General features: G+C 33.7%; 1 protein-coding gene and 1 long non-coding RNA gene across 2 annotated transcripts in view; one reads left to right on the top strand and one right to left on the bottom strand.

Moving 5' to 3' along the window:
* LOC109618231 (scavenger receptor class F member 1-like) overlaps positions 1 to 20,402 on the bottom strand; it is a 248,321-nt gene that overhangs the window by 201,292 nt on the left and 26,627 nt on the right. The window lies entirely within an intron of this gene.
* On the top strand, positions 18,534 to 20,023 carry LOC117685902 (uncharacterized). Its single transcript, XR_004599276.2, has 3 exons — positions 18,534 to 18,919; positions 19,568 to 19,623; positions 19,798 to 20,023. It is a non-coding gene; the product is annotated as an uncharacterized lncRNA (long non-coding RNA).

Raw genomic sequence — 20,402 nt, 5'->3', positions numbered from 1 at the left:
AATTATTCATTCTTGATCTGCATCACTGCAATGTACTGTATTTAATTAATTAAAACATTTAATTTCAATCCTCTACAGAAAGCAAAGAGGAGAAAAAATGCACTGGAACACCTTGCAAGTAGGGGGTGGGAAAATGAGATGAGAAGGGCCCAAGTAAGAAACATCTTAAAGGTGGAGTTTACCTCCAGTGATGAGGAGTGTGATGGTGGATTCATCTCCCATCCACTCTCGTGGCAGAGCGATAAACTTACCAAGGTGAAGTCCCACCTAGATAAAACTTTTCTGGAGATTTGCTCGGTAAAAAGTAGGAGGATGCTACAATCTAGGAGTGTTGGGGCAATTAATATTAAGCCAACTCCTACGTGTCCAGAGGTGTGTCCTTGGATGGTAAAAAAAGATTAAGTTGTTTCATTTTTTTAAAGGTATATATTGTGGCATTTTTTATGATCAAAATCTTGTAAAAAAAAGTTTCATTTTACTTCATTGAACCATCAAATGAATTTCAACGATATCAAATATTCATTTTAATTATTTATCCTCGTGGAAATATTACAAATTCTTTGCATAACTCGTTCTTCAGCTAGTTCAATTATATGTATCACCCTTTGTCTGAATTTTATGTGGACTGTTACTTAAGCATTCAATGCTTATATATATATGTTTGTATGAAATATTTTTGTATCATTCTCTTTGTCAAGGATATTAATAATATGTTGAATGGCCATATAATATCTTATTTAGTTTGCTTCTTTGTTGAAAAATCTCGAATACTCAGATATCTCGAAGTTTTTAAACAGTCCCATCTAGTTCGAGATGACTGAAGTTTGACCGTATATACCTTTAAAGAATTGCATGCCATTGATGTTAAGACTTAATGAGATTTATGCACTCAGTAATTTGATACCAACTTGAAAATCATGCAATTAAATATTTTTTAAAATTATACATGTATGTGGAAATATACATGTGCATTAAATTGTATGAAATGAAAAACTCAATTTAAGATCACACATTATCTTTAACTGTTCTATTTACATGTATCTGGTATGTACAGATCCATGAATGTATATAGATTTATTTTATTTGCTAATTTTTTTATAAAATACATTGTACATGCATGCATAAAAACATTTTCATTTTTTTTTTCAATGACAATTTTCCAAAAGTTGTAAGAAGACAATATGCATGTTCATTGAAAGAAAAATTAATTGTATAATAAGTTTACATATACATATGTATATAACTATATATATATATATGTAGTGATGAATTCGAAGGATTTTTATTGACTCTAGTACATGTATCTGTATTATATATAACTGTATGTAGTGTTGAAGGTTTTTTTATTCACTCAAGTTGCTGTATTATTAATATTAGCAAACAGTTTCTACCAAATGGTATCGATAGTATATTTTTGTCAAAATTGAATATTCGATTTATGAAACTAGGGGGTCATTTTAGCTTCTTTTTTTGCCTCTTAACACATTTCTGAATCATTTATTTAACCTAATTTGTAAAATTAATGTTTGGTTTTAGCTGTAAGCAATCATAGAAAAATTCAACTAGTATGTACTGTGATTAGAGAAGAACATGTACTGGTATATATAGATTTTGTAAGTTTCAAGATTGTTATAAAGACCACCTGTAATGTTGATCACCTCTTCAATGATTTCTTTTAACAAGTTTCATCAATATGCTTACATTGATTACCATATTTGTATTAAAATTATTCATGTTGTGTATTCTTGCCATTTGAAACCTAGATGTAAACATGCAATCTAATCTCTAGTCATTATAAATGTTATTATGATATAATTGGTGTTTTTTTTTAAGAATAAATTTGTTGTTTAATCAATTGATATTTTTTATTAATATATTCATTTTAAAATTGTATTTAGCATTACATTAATTGACTAATATAGTTTGTCATTATGAGAAAGGAATTTAAAACTTAATGTAAATTGTGAACCAAAACTGACTGAAGGTAATATTTTCACTGGTCGAAAGGCAGAAAAGGGTAGAAAATACTCCAAGTACAAGATTCACGATGACAAACTGCTGTCAAACATAAGATTATATAAAAGGATAAAAGATAAAAAAAAAAAAAGGTAACAAAAGATGACCTTTTTTTAAATAGAAAGGTAATCAATAGACATAAAAAGGTATAAAAGATGAATTAAAGATTGTTAAAGGTGATATTTTGTAATATATCACAAGGCAGATTGGGAGTATAGGCAATGCATATTAGATAACAAAAGGTTTTAAAAGTTGACAGAAGTAAATCTTTCAAAATAAGAAAGATGATAAAAGTCCAAACTGCATTAGTTGAAAAGGTGTTGAAAGATTGTTTTTCTTGAGTTAAAAGGTAATAAAAGATAGCATTTCTATTTTTAAAAGATTTATAAAAGTGGGCCTTTTGGATATCTTTTTTATGCTCAAAAGTTGAACAAAATATTAACTTTTATACCTTTCCACAAAATATAAAAGATATTTAAAAGGTGTAAAAAGGTAAACAAAAGTTAGCCATTTGGTTATCTTTTGGATAAACAAAAGGCGATTTTTCGTGCAGTGATTATGACTGTATTTGGCTTTACTTGTTTCAATCTGGCGCCATTTATTGAAATTAAACACTTGATGTACGTTCTACGTAAACTGTTTTATTTGTTATCATTTGACTATCAAACTTTTTATGGTTTATGTACAAGTGCAACTAATTTTGTTTTGCTCCATCAGGCCGTTGAAGCGAAGTAAACTTATTTTTTTTTAATTTTTATGAAATTTTTAATAAGCAAATCAGTTAATCATACATTGAGTGGGAAGTTAGAGAAAGAAACTGAACGTCATTGTATCATTACATTTCAATATTCAGTAAACTTTCAATTGGATGAATGATTGAATGAAATTATGTTTGAATAGTCTATTTATACACTTGTAACACACAAATCGTTAAAAATACTCTAGTTTTAAAATAATTACGTATTATACTTTCAATTTATTGACAGACGTTTTAACCATGACCATTAGCTTATATTGTACAACTAGTGTCCATACATTTATAATACCTTTTGTCACTAAACAAAAAACTCCGAATTTTTAAAAACAAATAAAAATATTAGATACATGTATAATTTTGATGTACCCTAAAAAGCACGCAGACAACGATCATATCATACCTAGGGTTTCATCTTAAACCATATACGACAAGCAAGAATTTACTCTGATCTTTAAAGTACAGGTAGACACACTTTGAACTTTAAATTACGGGTAGTATTTTGTGTATTTTGAGGATGTGTGTCTGTTTCGCACTATATTTATTCCCAGAAATCATTGCGAACTGAAGCTCTGTAAGAGCCGAACAACTTTCTGCTTTTTTTATATAAATGACTAAGCTTCTGTCTGGTTGTTTTGCGTTATTTAATAAAATTTAACTTCTCTTTTACAATGAATAAGGTTTAATACGAACAAGCAAAGAAAAATAAAAACATTTCTGTTACACCCCCTCCATTTAAAACTCTTGCCAAAGACTTTCATCGTATCTTAACTTAGAGAGACAAGTTCATTAATTTTCGTTTCTATTTATCTATGCGTTCTTTCATTACAATTTAAGAGCTGAATGAAACAATAAGTCTTTTAAACATATTACACAAACACCACTCAAAAGCTAGAACGCATGTCTTAGGTGACAAAAAACCCAATTTAAGGAAGGCGGGCCCAATTCTCTTCTACAGTGATTTTTATGACATTTTAATATAAGCTAGAGTTTTTTTAAGATATATCAAAATTAGTCAACAATATTATGAAAACCGAATAAGATTTTAAGTAGGGAGCATTAAAAGAATAGTCTGTATTACTTTTGTTTTTCCATTGAACATAATGGAGAAAAGCGTTCTTGCAAGAGAAAAAATATTGATTAAAAAATTCTGCAATAGATTTTTCTATCCAAATTAAAATATTATACTTAAATAATGATTTTGAAATGATACAAAATAAAAATGCCAATATTATCGAACTTGTTTTTTCGATGTCACATGTCAAAGTCTGATGTAATTTTATTTTTCTTCAATTGTAAGAACAGCGCAAACTATAAGAAAAAAGTTTTTTTCTCATCATTTCAAAGTTGATATATAAACTTAGAAAAGCAAAAAAAAAAATATTAGAGATTGTTATACATATTTTGAAATAAAATGTTTCAAAAACTAAGCATAGGGACGGTTTTACTATAATCTTTCGATCATGGTACTGATGCAGATCGGAATGTAAATGATTTTTTCACTTGCTTAAACTCGCGTAAACTTGTTAAATAATCTATGAAGATATTTACAAATATCGTGAGCTAATACAAAACTCACTACAGAACTTTGTCATCCCCTACGAAAATTTGTGCAAGTTAAATTATGTTTATAATGCGTATATCAACATGTAGGCCCACGACATGCAATATAAAAGTGTGTATTGATGACGTTTAACAGCAATACATTGCGTCATAAGCGATTTTTCATTGAGGTTTAGAAATTGTAACGTATAGTACTGGGGGCTCGATGTTCGTAACAATCACCTTTATATATATACCTGTATATGCGCAAAGCGAATTAGATCCGTCGTCCTTAGAATGACAGTAGTATGGTCTTTAACCAGATGCTGTTAGTTTATATAATGTATCAATAGACGTCGTTTTTAAATTATTTGTTACATTAACACTATATTGTCATTTTCAACCACACCTAAACCCTGGGAGTCATAAAACTTACAATTTGGACAGAAGGTTTTAATAGTCAAAAATGTAGTCAGTTCCAATTCAGTTTCAGTAGAGGTAATTAAGAAGACAATGTTTAAACGTTTTATATGTAAACACTCTTCACATCATATAGCAGATAAACCAGGTTGATTGTCTTTACAAAACTTCTGAATTTCATTACTATCAGGCTCCCAAACACAAGGATTGAATGTAAAAGTTAGGTTTGAAATTTAAAAAAATCTCAAAACTATTTTTTAATCAAATTAAAAAGAATCAAATAGATAGACAGTTTCGACACATATGTTTCCCTTTTCATATAAAAGTCGTGTGGTCATCTGAGAATCAAATGTACGTGAAATCATACATGTATCATATATGACAGATCATGAGAGAAACAAATTAACACTCGTACATGTATGTGGATCAAATTCACAAAATTGAGAAGCTGACTTTGTACATTTGTAATAGTTTCAATTGTTGGTTATATTTAAAATCAAACGTTGCGTGACACGAGATGGCCAAAGGGTCCGTCGTTTTTCTTTTATCAATCTATATTCTACAGAACTCGGTCAGTGTAACACTCTTATCACCACTCAATGACATGTCGAGAACAGGTGCTTGTGTGTTTGTAAGGGAATATGTAAATAATGCAACCCGGATTAATAATTGTATTCGGTACGTACACAATGTGAATGATTGGTTTTATAATTACAATTGTGTTTTACGGTAAAAAGGTACACTCTGCTAGTTTGATAATCAAGAGTATATGTTGTGTATGTTGTTGTAATGACAATCTACATGGTGGTATTTTAGATTGAATATTGTTAAAATTGGGTGAAAATTTGTCATTTCAAGTAAAAGTGGATTCAAGATAAAAAAAAAATGTATTAGGTACATGTAATTAATCTATCTGGGGCATTTCCAACTAGGCAATTTAAAAGTATTTTTATTACTAAATGCAGTGAGTTTGCAAATTATTGAAGATGGTATGTTTTGATAAAGAATCATGAGATAATAGTTCTATGTGTAGATATGTATTGATATGTATTATTGAAAACTGCGATATGAAAGCAGAATGTATTAATAACAAAACATACATCACCCAAAAAACTAGCAAAAATGTTTACAAATTGTAAATACAAAAAAGATATAAATTTTTATTTTTCTGATATAGTATTACATTTATAACTCAGTCCTTGATTTATCAACAATTCAAGCATAACTTCAAGTAATACAAGCATGACTTGTCAGATCAAATTTACTGTTTTGATCTTTTTTTCATAAAACTGTATATTTTTGATGGATGTTTTTATGTTAATGCTTAATATCTTTGTATTAATACTTGATGTTAAGATAATGTCATACTGATAGAAAAATTGAAAAAAAAAATATGTTAACCATTCATGGATGCTATTATCGTCTTTAAGAAAAAAAAATTATAGCTGTTTTTGAGGAACATTTGTTATTTGTTTGTTATTTCATGAAAATATGTATGCTTATCAACTAAAAATTTTCCTTTTAGGTTTCTATTTCTCTTTAAAATACTCATTTAACGATGCTCAAGGTGAGATTAAAATATATTGAATTGGTTTACTATAAATTATAACTAAAAAGACAAAAAGAATCATACAACGCTTTCTATCTGGGAGTTGCAATTTTTGGGAGGGATTTATATAGGCTTTGTCTTTTATCAAATCTATTTACTAATACATGTAAGTTATTATTAAATGTGAATAACCCATTAAAACTTTAACAATGCTGAAGTGACCACTACCATTACCACTACCATATTTTGGCGTGGTAAAGGTCAGGTCTTTCTGGTTTTATTGGATTTTATCACCTCATAATACTCAAAGAATGATTCAAACACAGCAGCATTTCTGGTGATAACTTATCTTGCAATGTTTACAAATGGTTGATCTAGATATTATATATAAAGCTAAAAGAGTATGTCATAGTTTACATTTTCTAAACAGTGTTTATTTTCATTGCATCATATGATGAATTTAGTCATTTGTCTATCTATTCCTTACCACATTTGTAGTAATGAATTGTGATAGATAAACCTGTATTACCATTAAAAATGACATGTATACCATGCAATGATGATAACTACATATAATGAATACCGTCCATGATTTAAGAACAATTCGTATAGTCTATGATTTTATTTTCAAAGTTACACAAACAAATCCAATACAGGCATTGAGCAATCATCTAAAGCCAACTGTTTCCATACCGGATGTTCTTTTACTGAAATCTGGAGACGACGTCAGTATTCCTTGTAACACAACCAGTACATATCATTTTACTTTAACATGGAACTACGAAACCGTAGGTTCCATTATATTTAGTCATATCAAGAATAATACAAATACAATGTAACTATAAATTGACATTTCAAAATTGCAGGTTTAGTTCATATGAATATACACAAATTAAAAATACCATACGTATAGCCACAAAAATAAATTATAAGAGATATATTTTTTTTAAAACCTGATAAAATGGGAACTGAGTAATTTCAATACAATTCACATGCTGGTTTTTATTTCCTTTTTCGGGAGTGGGGTAGCATTATCTATGTTGCAGTCATAATTCTGTACAACAATAGAAAAATATGTCAACAATATGTGCATTCTCAAAAAATATACACAAAGTTTATAATGAAGTAGAATATTGTAGATATAACTTGTAAACAAATTTCCTAGCAACGTACAGCAGGTTGGCACAAACCTTGTGATTACAAGAGCGGATGTATCAGATTATTGAATACATGTATATTTATGTCGTACGCGTGTGAATACAAGTCTGCATGTTTCCTACAAACTTTTACAGATTACTGTTGGTAAGAACACGCACGGAGTTTTCATTATGCTTTTGCTTTAAGTATTGGTGGAACCCAATTCCACAAAGAGTCGGAAGGAAAAAAAATGCCGTTATGTGAATGATACAAATAATCATAATCATAAAATGACTGCATAATTCAATGCTCACAGTAATGATGTTTGCATATTGAATGTTATTGCTGTCATAATAGTTACAAGATTGTGACTTCCATAATGTAGTTAGAAATAAGGAAAAAAATATTAAAAATAAATCTGAAAGCGAGCGAGATTTAATTTAATGTATCAGTTTTTAAAACACATCCACTTCGACAACTATAGGAAATTGACATTTGTTACCGATTGTTTTGTACGTTCCCTTTTAGATGGGGCCAATATTTCTAGTGGCACACATTTTATTCCACCACAAACCTCAATTCTGGATCACACTTCAGTGATATTTGAAAACAACGTCACAATTGATTGTCACTTGACCGGAATTCCTCCTCCTGACATCATATGGCTTCTTAATGACGTTAGACGATTTTAATCATTGATATGTATATAAAATGAATGTTTTCTAAGATTTAATCGGAAAGCTTTCTTTTCATAAAACGATTTATACATCTTATATTGATTATTAACTGCTTGTAGATAGGTTACAAAATAGATCAGTGATAACTTCCATTCATTTACTGAATTTGTATTAAATTTTCAATTAAAAACATCACGTTGAAAATATGATGCTAAAGATTGTATGGGCTGATACAAAATAACGACATTGTTTCAGAAGGAAATAGGTTGCATTTATATGAAACATTTTTAAAAGAAGGCAGTGTGTTCACATGAAAAGCAAAAATAGGGCAGGAGAAGACAGTGCCCACACAAATGTATATGTTGTAGGGGTAAGTTTTTTTAATTCAACCAAAGACCATTTGATTTGATCCATCATCATCAGAGAATTGTGCTAGTAATTATGACGTTTTGCAATATCAGTTTTAAACCATACCTGTTTTGCACATGGTTGTATTGTTAATAGTGTTGCCCGTTATCGACTTCCTGTAGGACTCCGTCTATGCATTTACGGGCTCCTCGGTCAGTTTTCGCTGCCATACTTCTGGAATCCCTGAACCAAACATTTTTTGGCATTTTGTATCGGTAAGACTCAACTTCCAAAGCGCAAAATCGTTATTGAATTAATAATAAAAGTCACAATATGTTAGGGACACGTATTTGTATAACTTGCTATTTATAACACAGATAAAAATAGATGACCAAATAAGATTACTAACCATCGAGCTATTGGTTGAAGGTGAGTGGTGAGTTAGGTTTTCCGGAATCTAACTACCACATCAGTCCTGATTACGCCCTGCTGACCGTACACAGCGCCCACCGGTTTGGTACAGTGTGGTATGTCGCCAGAAACAACTTAGGGGCGACCAATGCCAAAGTCTACCTCTGGATTCGCCTACATATGTTTGTAAAATTACATGTTTTTTAGTCCCCTACCGGTTTTCACCGAAGGAGACTATAGCTTTCCTCTGCGTCCGTCAGTCTGTATGTCCGTCCGTCTTTCTGTCTGTCTGTCGGTCTATCCGTATTTCTGTCTGACTTCAGTTTTCCACACTTTTTTTCTTTAAGCGTTTGAGGAATAATATGAAACTTGCTGAACAGCTTCAAATTTCAAACTGCAGATGAAGTTTACACTTTTGAAACGTCTGGTTGACATATTTTCCAGACAATTTTGTTTTTATTCTAATTTTTTAATGTTCGGGTTCGTTATCGGGTTCGGTCTGTATTGAATAAACGATGACAGTATGTAGTCAGTAATAAGATCGTGCATTACTTGGATCATTCCTTTTATTGTTTCTAACAAACAAATAAGTTCTGTATAATAGTGTCAAGCATTGTGTTTTGAATTCAATCAACAGGTTTTTTTTTAGTATTATTACAATCGGGTTCGTTATTAGGTTGGTATGATGACTCGGTGTACAGAAGACGGTAAGAGTGCTATTCTGCATAACAGTGCATTGTTTTCACAAATTTCCACAAACCGGTAGGGGACATGTAATGCTTATGCAATTCTCTCAGAATGGTTGTTTAAATATAGATAAAAATGTTCAATTTTTATGAAGATTAAGTGGTTCCATAACAAAAAAATTCTAAAATCACTTTACTTGATATATATATATATATATATATATATATATATATATATATATATATATATATATATATATATATATATATATATATATATATATATATATATATATATACAAAATTTACATTCTAAAAAGAACTGAAATTTTAAAAAAAAATGAAGACGAAAAAATATCTGTCGTGTAACATAATTCGTTTTTCTTGTTAGAAGTTAACAATTGATTGAAAATCATAGTGCTTAGAGTCGTATTTGCAAAATTTAGTTCGGTACTCTGACATTACAAATTGAAATAAACAGAACTGCTCTACATGTACCTTATCTTATGTATCTCAGTTGTTTAGGTTACTTTACTAACGTATTCGAAACATTAATTCCTTTTAAAAATAGTTTAACACAGTTTAGGTATTGTATTCTTGATCACCAACATTGGATTTTTCACTAATATTTAATTATTTTCAAAACGTAGGAGACAATTTGAATGAACACTTTATACACAGTATGGGACATAATCTAGTAATTACGCAATCTGCTGTTTGTAACACTATACTCGGCCGATTCATGTTTCCTTTGTTGATTAAATATGTCAGTCTTAATAACACCTTTGTTTCAGGGGCTTTTTTCTCCAATTAAAGACTAATTTGTAATGTAAGGTAAAACAGTGAACGTCCTAAAAAAAATAGCATTATGTGTGAAAATGTAGAGAAGTTTGCGCGTATAAAATGATTAATACTCCCGTGAAACAAAATTTAAAAAAAAGGAGAAATATTTGTATTTTATGTGGAAATATATATTAGTGATCGTGTTAGATTGATTAAATCGCAAGCAAATACTGATATTGGTTTAAAAGAACTTTTAAAAAAGCATGGTGGTATCTGTGTTGAAAGCGGAATACATTGCAGAAATTGTTTTCAAAAAATTATTAAACTTGGAAAAAAAGTTTTTGGAGTTCTAAAATTTGTGTCAAAAAATGTGTATCTGTCTATACTAGAGGTAAGAGGAGCGCTTAGAACTTATTCGGCCAATGAGCAAAGTAAAAGAAGCGATCGAAAAGACACCCAAGTTAAAGCCAGAAATCGTTTATTTCAACTACCATAAAGGGAATTGTCATCAGGTAAGTTAAAATGTTACATATTGTGTTTTGATAATTTTCTAATTTTATCCAGTTTGAGATTGTTGGGTTTATCTTATATCCGGAGGGATATTTTTATAACTAGAAAGGCTTCGCGCCACACATCATGGTTCTCTGTTTACCAACTAAACACGGCTTGGATGTTTATAAACTGTAAATGTCATGTCTTTGCATTGATTATATTGTTGAATAATTACTTTACATTTTAAGTGCTTCAGTTATTTTTACATGTCACATCATATTTACAGCAGAAATAGAGATTTGTGTATTGGCAGGATGTTAGCATTAAGTAAAACATAGATTGGACTATCTCATTATTTCTCTAACATGATTTTTTGCCATATATTTTATAATTTGCTGTCTCGATAATTTACCTGAACTCTTTAGAAGTAAATTTGACATGTTATGATTGTTAGAATTTACAGCTTACTTTATGTACATGAGTCACGCTCGAATTTTCTAAGTTTGGCATAATGTGAAATGTGGATTGTCATGTTGATGTCTGTACATGTACTTATAAATGTTGTAACTTTTGTAGTTTCTCAACCTCTCCGAGGAGGCAATAAAACATCTCAAGACTGAAGCTTGTTACTGCACAGTGAGAAAAGTTTTACTGCTACACATTCACACGCCATGGATATCGGTATACGCAGTGTACCAGATCGACATCTACGATCAGTGAGGACACTTACTCAACAAGCCCTTATGCTGTTCAAGGACAAAGTAGAGAAATATAATGACAGACTCCGAGATGTAAGAAGAGACATTGAAACGGTGATTCTAGAATTTGAAGATGTACGTCCAACGGAGGAAAATGTTCAATCAGCTATGAAGTCTGACCTTATCCACTTTGCTAATCAGTATAACAGTCTGTCCAAAGAATATGTGTCATACTTAAAAGGAACTAGAACAGCAGCTAGCTTAAGGGAAGAGGCCTCACACAGGCTAGTTGCATCATCAGTTCGTGGTAAAGTTGACTACATGATAACTGAGATTGAAAGTAGACTTAGGGATAATGTGCCATCCTACACACGATTTGCAGAAAGTAACGGTCAAACTGAAGGATTACCACTCCGTGCTAAAGAAGAAGTGGTGAGAAACTTGAGTTATTCATTTCTCAAAAAAGAATCATCTATAGGAAAGGGTAGGCATAGCGTAACATCTCAAGTCCCCTCAACAACTGGCTCAAACCTCAGCACTATCATCCAACGCTAAGCAGCTAAAGTGGGCCTGCAAACTGCGAAATTGGACCTGAAGTTTGCAGAAGAGGAAGCGGAGCTCCTAAGGAAGCAAGCAGCCATCGAAGCAGAGCGAAAGATTTTGGAAAGTCGTAAGGCAGTTGCTGTAGCCTAGACTACATTTGAAGCAATAGAACACTTTCTAATGACACAGAAAAAGGAGATATACTCGAAGAGTGTGCAGAGAAGGAGCAGTGTCAACAAGACAACTTAGAACGGACAAAACAGTACGTACGTAACTTAAAGAAAATCGGGAAGACCAGGTTAGTGTTTCGTCCATAAGAAGCTTCGAGAACTTTTGTAACCCAAAACATTCCACACCGTGTGAGAAGAATCAGGATCTTACATCCAATCTGAACCAATCAGCCAAGCCATTCTCCCCATATGGGTTCGATCACCTCACGAGGTATATTGCCAAAAAGGACCTGATATCTTCACGTTTTTCTACTTATGATGATAATCCAACCCACTACTCATCATGGAGAGCGACATTCCAAAACATAGTCACAGAAGTACAGGCATCACCTTTAGAGCATCTTGATTTGCTCGTCAGATGGCTGGGACCAGATTCCACCAGGCAAGTAAAAAGCATCCGCTCAGCGAACGTACAGGACCAAGAAAAGGCATTAAAACTTGCATTGGAACGCCTTGACACACGTTTTGGAAGTCCAGAAATAATTCAACACACACTTCAACAATGGATCTTAGATTTTCCAAAACTTCAAAATCACCAGAGAAAAGAATTCTTTGATCTAGCAGATCTTGCAACTGAAATTGAAAGAATCAAGAGTGATGATCAGAACGCAATCACACTAGCCTATTTTGACTCTTCCTATGGTGTAAACAAACTTGTGTCTATACTGCCATTCAATCTACAAGAAAAATGGACTCATAAAGCAAGTGACTATAAATTGCACCAAAACGGACAGTTTCCACCATTTACTTACTTCACTTCTTTCCTTCAAAATATAGCAAATATGAAAAATGACCCAGGATTCGTATACGAGTCAGATAATTAGAAGAAGACATAGAGAAGTGGTGGACGAAGTGTATACCAAAGAAACCCCCCTCCAAGAAATGTGTCAACTAGAAAGACAGAAGTAGCGGTGTGTCAGTCAGATGTGACAATCTGTCCATTGCATGGAATAAACCACTCCCTAAATGAATGCAGAGCCTTTCGACAGAAACTTCTAGAAGAAAGGATGAAGTTCATTCGCATGAAACAGATTTGTTTTCAGTGTTGTGCAGACCAGCGTCACCTTGCCAAAAACTGCAAATCCAAGGTACAATGCAGCATCTGTAATGCTTATTCACATCCCACAGCATTACACCCCCACTCGATCCAGGATGAAGGGGAGTCGAGCGCATCCAAGGTATCACCATCCTGTACACAGATATGTGGAACTACCCACTCCACCAACAGATCATGTACCAAGATACTGAAGGTTCGTGTACACCCTAAAAACAGACCGGAGGAAGTTCGTATTGTTGATGCCAAAGTGGATGATCAGAGTAATCAAACTCTGGCAACTTGTACACTCTTTGACTTTTTTTTTATGAAAGAGGCCCAGAACATAACTACATTTTAGTGTCATGTGCAGGGAAGAAACCTGTATTTGGTCGACAAGGTGTAGGATATAGTATGCAATCTATGGACCAGACTTGCTCATTTGAACTTCCTACCTTTCTGGAATGTGATGAAATTCCAAACAACAGGGACGGAATTCCAACCCCCCAGATAGCACGTCAATTCATTCACCTGCAAGATATTGCGTCTTTTATACCACTGATAGACAACAAAGTGCAGATAGAACTGTTGATCTGCAGAGATCTTTTGGAGGTCCACCACGTGATGGAACAGAAAATAGGATAAGTTTCCTATCCATTTGCACATAAGCTACCACTAGGATGGGTTATACTTGGCAGAGTATGTTTAAATAACACTCATGTCTCAGAAGTCGTTAACACAAACAAGACCTTTGTACTCTCAAACGAAATGCCTACCCTTTTTGAGCCTTGTGAAAATCAGCTATTTGTAGTCAGCAGGGTTTTTCCAGAAAACAGAACACGATGAAAAACTAGGACCATCCATAGACGATCAAAAGTTCATTGAAATTATGAATTTTTTCTTCAAGAAAGATGCAGATGAGCGATGGACTGCACCCCTGCCTTTTAAGGAGAATAGACCCACACTACCCAATAACAAAACTCAAGCCTTTAAACGAGCTCTGATGTTAGACAACAGCTTTTGACGTAACCCAACGAAGCATCATCATGCTCAAAATTTCATGCAGAAAATCTTTGACCACGGGCATGCCGAGATAGCACCATCGATTTCAATGGATTCTGAATGCTGGTACCTACCTTTGTTTTGGATATATCACTCTAAAAAGCCTGACTCCATACGTATGGTCTTCGACTCTTCGGCCAGGCATGAGGGATTAGCACTGAATGATGTTCTTTCAAGGGGCCAGACCTAACCAACAATCTCTTAGGAGTTCTTCTGCGGTTCCGCAAGGATGAGATAGCCATCACTGGAGACTTAGAACAGATTTTCTATAATTTCAAGGTTACAGAGAAAGACAGAGACTTTTCGAGATTCCTTTGGCACCCCGATGGTGATCTTGATACACCGCTCAAGGAATACAGAATGACTGTACACGTATTTGGAAATACACCTTCTCCCTCAATTGCGACGTACGGACTACACAAGGCTGTTCAACATGCAAATACAGATGTACAAGATTTTGTCAACAGGAACTTTTATGTTGACGACGGTCAGACGAGCTGTACTAGTGAGGAAGAGGCCGTCAGTCTGATGAGAAGAACACAACAGGCGCTAAGCATAGGAGGACGACTTCGACTGCATAAGATTGCTTCCAACTCAAAGGCCGTTTTGCAGCAGTTTGTTAACGATGATCTCTCCAAAGACCTTAAACACCTGGATTTCGGATGTGACACACTACCAGTCCAGAGAAGTCTAGGAGTCTCCTGGGACACTGAAACCGATTTTATCATATTCCAAGTTTCAAAGGACCTGAAACCCTTTACCCGCAGAGGGCTACTGTCGACAATCAACAGTCTGTTTGACCCGATAGGATTTACGGCTCCTGTCACATTGCAAGGAAAGCTGTTTTTTCGGGAGGTAAGGTCAACAGTGAAACAAGTAGGTTGGGATGAACCACTTCAAGAAAACTTCCTCATCCGTTGGGAAAACTGGGTAAACTCGCTTCAGTGTTTAGAGGACATCAGAATTCCCCGCATGTATGGCAAGACCTCGGTGACTTCAGCAGAAGATGTCAGTGTCCATATCTTCTGCGATGCTTCAAAGGAAGCCATTGCAGCCGTAGCCTTTCTTAGAGTCAGTACAGGCAATGTAACAGATGTAGGCTTTTTAGTGGGAAAAGCAAAGTTGGCTCCGATACACGGTCACACCATTCCCCGTTTGGAGTTATGCGCAGGAGTCCTTGCTATTGAATTGGCAGAAACTGTAAAAGAAGAACCGGACATTGCAAAGAGTGCATTCCACTTTTATTCAGACAGCAGAGTAGATTTAGGCTACATCTCAGCTGAGGCGAGACGATTTCATGTCTATGTGTGCAATAGTGTGAGTCGCATAAGATCATTTTGTGGACCTGAGCAGTGGGGCTTCAAATCAACTGAATCCAACCCAGCTGATATTGCCACCAGAAGTTTTAAGACTTCCAGTCTTCCGCATAGTGTATGGCTAAAAGGACAAGAATTTCTTGTTACGGAATTTGTTCATGTGAACAAGTATTTCCCTGTAGTCGAGGCGGATGATGATGTAGAGATCAGGAAAGAAGTTGTGAACCTGAAGACCGAGACATCAGATCCTCCAGAGAAAGTATTATCCTTGACTGCCAGATTTACGAAATTCTCATCTTGGAAGTCTCAAGAGAGCTATCACAAACTTAAGGGAGATTGCTGTGCGTTTCCAAAGAGAAAAACAAAATCTGTAGAGCAATTCATCATAAAGGAAGTCCAACATAAAGTGTATCAAGAAGAGGTGCAATCAATCATGAAGGGGAGTAAACCACCTAAGAACAGCTCACTTCTTCCCCTTTATCTTGTCTTAGATCCAAACGGAATCCTACGAATCCTTCAGCACATCTCCACTAATCGACCATATGAAGACGATCATCATCCAATCATCATACCCAAAGGCCATCATATTGCGCTTCTCCTAGTACGTCATTTTCACAGTAACATACAACATCAAGGACGTCACTTAACAGAATGTGCTATACGAGCAGCTGGCTTATGGCTTGTGGGTGGAAAGCGACTAATCATTTCTGTTGTTAGAAGTTGCGTCACATGCAAGAAACTTAGAGGCAGCTTTGGCTGGACAAAAATGGCAGACTTACCTAGAGACCGTTTAGAGACAGGGCCACCATTCACATTTGTTGGCATCGACACCTTTGGACCCTGGCCTATTGTTTACAGGATGACACGAGGATGCCCAATTTATTGAGAAGGGCCCTGTAGCCAATTACTTGAAGAATAACAGAATTTCTTGGATCTTCAACCCACCCCATGCCTCGCACTTCGGAGGAGTTTGGGAACGTATGATTGGTTGTTGTAGACGGATCCTAGATGCCTTGTTACTACAAAAAATCATGATCTAACACATGAAGTCCTATCAACGTTTATGCTTGAAGTTTGTGCCATTCTAAATGCACGACCTTTAGTGCCAGCATCAACAGAACCAGATAAACCACAGGTATTATCACCTTGTCAGCTGCTCACTCAAAAGAATCCTTTGGATGATTTTGACCTACCGAGCTGCGACCAGAAATATGCTATCAAGAACCAGTGGAAGAGAGTGCAGTATCTTGCCGACAACTTTTGGACCCGCTGGCGTTAGGAGTACCTTCACCTTCTTTAGACCCGACCAAAATGCGAATCGCCAGGAATCCACTTCAATAAAGGTGACATGTGCTTCTGAAAGACAGTGAATCCCCCAGAAACCATTGGCCGATGGGAGTAATCGAAGATGCCTTCAAAAGCGAAAATGAACTCGTTCGCAAGGTCAAAGTGTGGGTAATGCGAGGGAATACGTCCACTTCCTATGTTCGTCCGATCACCCAACATGTGAAACTCCTTGAGGTTAAGTGAGTGTGCCACCATAATATGACATAAACGTTTGTATTCGTGTGTGCATTCGGATTTATTGTATTATGTACTTTTATATGATATCTGTACCAGTTTAGTATCAGAATATTTTGTCAAATTTGATTATATTTTTACATATTGATATAGTTTGCTTAAATGGTGATTTCTAGTCAAAATCAGAAGGGGAGTGTGTTGTTGTTTTGATAATTTTCCAATTTTATCCGGTTTGAGATTGTTGGGTTTATCTTATATCCGGAGGGATATTTTTATAACGAGAAAGGCTTCGCGCCACATAACATCGTTCTCTGTTTACCAACTAAACACGGCTTGGATGTTTATAAACTGTAAGTGTCATGTCTTTGCATTGATTATAGTGTTGAATAATTACGTTACATTTTAAGTGCTTTAGTTACTTTTACATGTCACATCATATTTACAGCAGAAATAGAGATTTGTGTATTGGCAGGATGTTAGCATTAAGTAAAACATAGATTGGACTATCTCATTATTTCTGTACATGTACTTATACATGTTGTAACTTTTGTAGTTTCTCACCCTCTCCGAGGAAGCAAAAAAAATCTCAAGACTGAAGCTTGTTACTGCACACATATGTACATATCGCTTTATATTGTTCAAATTAAACAAGTATAACGTGCATTATACCCCTAGAAAATGTAATAATACATTAATTATCGGTGTTTTGCTGAAAAATGCTAGCTAGAACTATTAATTTATGTTTAAAATTGTTCTTCAGATTCATTGTGTTCGTTTCGCCTGAAAAATGTGTTGATTCATTACCATTAACTGCTCCAACAATTTTCAAATATACCATTAAATATGTACCCTCAGAACAGTTTGAGATAAACGACCAATTATCTTTTCAAATAATGAAGGGAAATCATTTACAGAAGTACATAAAGGTTTTTACAAAGAAATTAATTCCTATGCGGAAAATTCCTTCAACGCTAGGTACAATGTTTCAGATCAAAACCACTTTTTATTTTTTGCAAATAAGCGAATTCAAGTTAGTTATCTTAATTTATTCACCTGCCATCAAGTTGGTCAATGTTCTGTTTTGACAGATCTATATGGTGACACCTTTAGTTCAGAAAACTGAATCAGTAAGTGAAATGGAGGTTCTAGCTCATGAAGCAGTAGGACCTCACCAGTATGTGTATGGAGATGAAAGAAAGTAAACGGAATAAGGAATAATAATATGGTCAAAGAGAGATGACTGTGTATGAAAGTTAAATTTTGTGTGATTAGTGTGGTTTTTTATTCGACTTTCATAGAATTTGATTAATTTAAAGTATCTCAGCTATGTTAAGGAAGGTCTAAGAATTCTACCACGTGTGATTTAGAAAAATTTGCATAAGCCCCGCCCCTTATTCATGAGATTTTACGAGATATGGGTATTTCGGTAATTAACAAACATCTACCAAAATGAATATGATTAATTATTGGGTTTGAATGGTTCAAGAAAGGTGTACTGAAATAAAATCATAAACTATTCTTTATATCTCACGAAATCATGAAATTCCTGAGTCGTCTGATGACGTGTCAAGGCTGACTACGTCACATCGGCGCTTGCAGCTGTGATCAGAATAAACATGTGGAATTCAGTGATACATCTCGGAATTTAACTCGTTTACAACCAGCGTGGACAGATATCGGCATAGGATTCAACTGAACAAGGTAGGATTTATCTGTACTTCCCCTAGATATTGTTTTATATTATTTAATATTGTTGGATGGAACGGAAACGAAGTGAAATTCGTCGGCTTCGATTTTATTTACTTGTTTACATTTGTTTTCATGTAATATTGTGTTCAAACATCAGTTTGGTGACTCAGTCAGGCAAAGTAATTGTTCTGCGTTTCGCTAGTTTTGATCATAAAGAGCATTGAGGCTCATTGTAGCTTTTTACTGGTCTCATATCGCGATAATATTAGATCGCATTTCCTCCATGTTCAAAGTACACAATAAAAAGTCCATGGCCAAACACTGTATGTGCTAGCACTACAAAGATTACTGTGAGGATCTGGAATGATAATATGATGATTATAGACAAGATTGTAATGTTGTTTAAGTAAATCGAAATGTGTTATTTTATTCAGTTTTCTTTTATGAAGATCTATACTAATTAATTTTATTTAAGACAAAATTAAAGTGTGTTCAAACTGAATTTCCACACATTTTAAAGAATAAACATTTGATTATGCCTGTTGTAATATCACTGAAATTGAAACCGCCATTAAAAAGCCCAATAATAGAGAAATGTTTCATTTTCATGTTATCTTTAACACAATAGCTAGCTATTTATGACACATTATTCCTTTTCAGGGTCACTTAGGCAGTAGATGGTCCACTGAAAACACTTGTTGGGATGTTGATAAAAAGTAGGTACTATATAAATATTTCATTTACTCACTAACATCAACTTCATGTATAGTTTGTTGTTTTTAAATATCATTTTGATAATGATACTAATGTAACCTATTATAATAATTTGCATTGATATCTTATCTATTGAAATGAAATTTGAAATTGATATTATATATTCATCATTTCAGGTATTGGTTTGCTGATCAACTGGACTACCTCCTAATATCAAAAAGACAGAAGAGAAGAACATGTAGTGTGCAAGAAGAATTGTCAATTTCCATAAATTCCACATTATGACTGAAAAATACTAAAAATCAGAAAACACTAGTCGTGTTGAACAGTTTGTCACAGAAAAGCAATCTCTATAGTATTTGTAAAGTTGATTATTAAAATAAATTCTTGATTATATTGATATATTGTTTCTTCTTGTTTTCTTTAATTAGTACTAAAATATCAATTATAATACAAGTAAACCTGATTATACATAAAACGAATTTATTCACCAGCATAGTAACATAAATTATTATGAAACATAAATGTGTAAATTACAAACTCATCACTTACATCCCCCCCCCCCCCAATAAAGGCAACTGATGAAATTATTTTTTCCAATTTCAACAATTTTGTAATAATGATTGGTGTGAACAGAAACAACATTTTAACATTATTTTAGTGAAATTCATAGTGTTTAATTATTTTAAGAATGAAAATAAAAATCATGATCTTAGTCAGTGTTGCGTTTGAATTTCACGCAAATGACGCTGAAAGTGAAATGGGTCAGATAAAATGCAGT

This window comes from Magallana gigas, chromosome 1 (genome assembly GCF_963853765.1).
Source record: "Magallana gigas chromosome 1, xbMagGiga1.1, whole genome shotgun sequence".
Lineage (NCBI taxonomy): Eukaryota > Metazoa > Mollusca > Bivalvia > Ostreida > Ostreidae > Magallana > Magallana gigas.
This window is presented reverse-complemented; position numbering and strand designations above follow the sequence as displayed.